This window comes from Apostichopus japonicus, chromosome 11 (genome assembly GCF_037975245.1).
Source record: "Apostichopus japonicus isolate 1M-3 chromosome 11, ASM3797524v1, whole genome shotgun sequence".
In the NCBI taxonomy this organism is placed as follows: Eukaryota; Metazoa; Echinodermata; class Holothuroidea; order Aspidochirotida; family Stichopodidae; genus Apostichopus; species Apostichopus japonicus.
Genome location: NC_092571.1, coordinates 11,716,457 through 11,720,146, shown reverse-complemented (window position 1 = coordinate 11,720,146; position 3,690 = coordinate 11,716,457). Strand labels below are relative to the sequence as shown.

At 37.1% G+C, this 3,690-nt stretch overlaps 1 long non-coding RNA gene across 1 annotated transcript; it reads right to left on the bottom strand.

Moving 5' to 3' along the window:
• Positions 1-638: 638 nt before the first annotated feature.
• Positions 639-3,483, bottom strand: LOC139976436 (uncharacterized). The gene is made up of 3 exons (XR_011796125.1): positions 2,957-3,483; positions 2,613-2,770; positions 639-1,497 (listed from the first exon to the last, which is right to left on the bottom strand). It is a non-coding gene; the product is annotated as an uncharacterized lncRNA (long non-coding RNA).
• Positions 3,484-3,690: the final 207 nt, after the last annotated feature.

Here is a 3,690-nt window from a genome sequence, read left to right as displayed (position 1 = left end):
TATTATGTAATATCAAGTAATATAGGAAAGATATACGAATATGTCGCTATCCCACCCAGTCTTCCTCGTTTCTATGAACTGTTTTTATATATTTTTTTAAAATAATTTTAGGGGACATTAGATTAGGGGATTTGAGCCCGCATTTGGCCCAATGGTGTGTCCGGCTCTGGAGCTGCCAAACGGTTATCTTGCTTCCTTGGGCAGTTGATGCAACGTCGTAGCATTCGAATATTGGTAAGAAGAAAAACTAAGAGAAATAATCCTCCGAAAATCCATATAGCTGCACTGATAACAGCAATATCGTAGTTCACTGTTGGACTTGGTGTAGTGGTAGACTCGTAGAACTGCCATTGAGTAGTCAACATATCCGCGACATCGCAAAAGTCCGAAACTGAGAGCTTCATAAGTTGTTCACCATAAACTGAGATTGGGCTCTGACAAATCAGATCATGTTGGTAGAATCTGGATTTACTTAACCAATTGTAGACAGGCAATGCATTGCAGTCGCACGTCCATGGGTTACCTGCGAGATTTATTCCAAAGTCTTCTTCCTCCTCCAAGAAACCTGATGATGGGAGTCCATTTAAAACATTTCCTCTCAAATTAAGATAACGTAGACGGGTTAGTCCTTTCAATGAATTCGGCGCAGTCACATGAATCAAGTTATGCTCTAAGTTAATTTGATATAGGAATTCATTGGCTTGGAATGCCCGTGCCGGTAAAGCGGTAATGGAGTTAAACTGCAACTTTAAAATCTCCAAAAACGTGAGCATTTTTATGAACTGTGTTGGAATATCGCTAAACCGATTTCTGCTCAAAGTTAAATGTTGTAGTCCGTGCGTAGTATTGCCAAAGGTAAATTCGTGGACATCTGATAAATGATTTCCTGGTAACCAAAGTGTCTTCAATTGAGAAAGACCGTGCAATGAATATTCATCTAAATAAGATAGCTCGTTATCTTCCGCATCGTAAGAAGTCAACATAGACAGGTTATTACTACAATGGAAATATTCTATGCTGTTGTGTTTCAAATCAAGTGAAGTTAATGATGTCAGGTGGTGTGTTTTCTCATCACACAAATTGATCTCTGTGATATTATTCCATGCCAAATTTAAGACCTCAAGGTGACGCATTTCTATGAAAGCTTCTTTGTGTACGCTGCTGATGTTATTTCTGTATAACATAACAACCTTTAAATATATGTTGTTAACGAAGCACTTTGCTGGTAATTCCAGGATTCTATTTCCACTAAGATCGAGGTACGTGAGTTTGGTAAGAACACTCAAAGAATTAGAAGGGACCGTGCTCAGTTCGTTTCTTTGTAGGTGTAATTGACTAACATTCGCAACGTTTTCAAAGAACTGTTCATTCAGTTGAAAAATTCCGTTCGAATACAATCCAAGAGTTCTCAAGTTAGGAAATGTTGGCAGCAGAATACAACCATTTCGTAAGGCTGGTATATTCGAATGTACAACAAATAGATTTACAATTGTTTCCCTGTTTTCAAGAAAAGGTAGCGAAGAAATGTTACTATTGCGGCCATCGCATGTGGTGGTAGTATATCTATCTCGACAGGCACATTGACATGATGGTGATGCCGTTAAAATAACTACGAGGTGAATGCCAGTGACAACGGACAAAGCAGTCATCATGACTGTTCATTCAATCGGTACGTTCGGCGACGTAAAGACTCCAGGTACAGGACTATAAAAAAACTATATATATATATATATATATATATATATATATAGTATATAATATAGAAGTGTATAAAATGTTCCAAGTAGAACACGACAGAGTGCTCAATTCCGCGTTATGAAGAAGAGCGTAATGTAAATTTTGAATTTTGTAGCCAAACCTCTACTCAGAGTTTCATGCTTACTAGCAATCGTCAGGAGGTGTACTAAAAAGCTATCTCTCTTTCATCTTAGTCTTAACTTTATTTTGGGGGTGTTTTGGTTGGTGTCTGCAGCTTGCGAGGATTTCAGACCTTTTGTTCAGGAGATTAGGGCTAGAATGATCTATTATTGCTAGTTTCTCGGCCTGGCATAGATTACAAGAACCTGAGCTGTTGATCGATGTGTTTGATCTCCTGACAATGGACCAGCCCTAATCTCCTGAACAAAAGGTCTGAAATCCTCGCAAGCTGCAGACACCAACCAAAACACCCCCAAAATAAAGTTAAGACTAAGATGAAAGAGAGATAGCTTTTTAGTACACCTCCTGACGATTGCTAGTAAGCATGAAACTCTGAGTAGAGGTTTGGCTGCAAAATTCAAAATTTAGTATATAATATATATATATAATATATAATATATATGTATAGTATATAAATAATAAATGGTTATGAGTGCAATAGTGCAAATATTTCATGAGTTGAAAGATGGAATGTTCTATTCAACATTCAATATATATATATATATATATATATATATATATATATATATATATATATATAAATATATATATATAAATATATATATATATATATATATATATATATATATATACACGTATACAAAGGATCCGAAAAGGAGACAAATAATTTTCCAGATTCGAAAAATAAAATTCTTCTCAGACCCAGTGAAAACCTTGGAGGATGTTTGACTCACCTTCAAGAACTCACACCCACAGTGTACCAACCAACTACAACTCGGTTGCGTCACGGTATCAAGAAGGCGGATATTCCCTACTCCAACTGCAGACGTCTGTTTTGCAAACTGACACTCGTGTCATGTGTATCTAATTTGTTCATCGCTTATTGGCTACACTAAAAACAATGAGAAAAGTGGATTGATGCTTTTGCTGTTTTGTCCATCGACACACAAGTAGACTTTCAACTTTAAAAGTGAAAAAACAACAACAACCACAGGACAATTGTTCATGTCACACAATAGCCTATGTCTTACAGTCTTACTAAAGAATGATGCAATGTCACCGAATAATTTATACTCACGCCTAATTATAGTACGGTGAAGCTCGTCATAAGATTCTGGCGTATCTTCAGTTCGCTCATTAATTTGCTCACTCCGAAAATGCAGTCCATCACATGCGTACCGCTGGACGGTAATGAGCGACTGGGACGGCGACGTGAGAATTGTTGCGTTTCGAGGAGTCCTTAGCACGGCCAAGAATACTGCCAGAAGTATGGAGAAATCGATGCTAGCCTGTGTATCAGTTAACCACAGCGCAGCAACTAGAATCCAGGCCAAGTTACAAACTCACAACAAAAATGACTCTGCGCACAAGACTGCAGAGAGTGTGAGTACCAAGTTTTCAGAACAGAACAATTTTACAGGCATTTATTGTCCGTCTCACTCTGGTGCATATACCACGCAATATAACAGTACAACATGAGAAGTACAATCCTTTTAACTATTTAATTAACAACAATAACATTATGCCCCAAACATGTTCAGACATGTCGTAGACATTTAACTTAGTGATAATATTGGTTTACTAAATCCATAACACTCTTAAGTAGACAACAAAACACATCAATTAACATTTAACCACCCAAAATTACATCCTAAAAGATTATAAATTTTCATGACATGGCTGGCTATGACATGTGCAGTTTACTACGGATGAGTATAAAGGCCATTCACGTTACATAATTATATAAATGTATATATGAATACGAATCCCGGTGGAGGCTGGAAGTGTTTTCGCTGTTCTTGATTTCCCAAC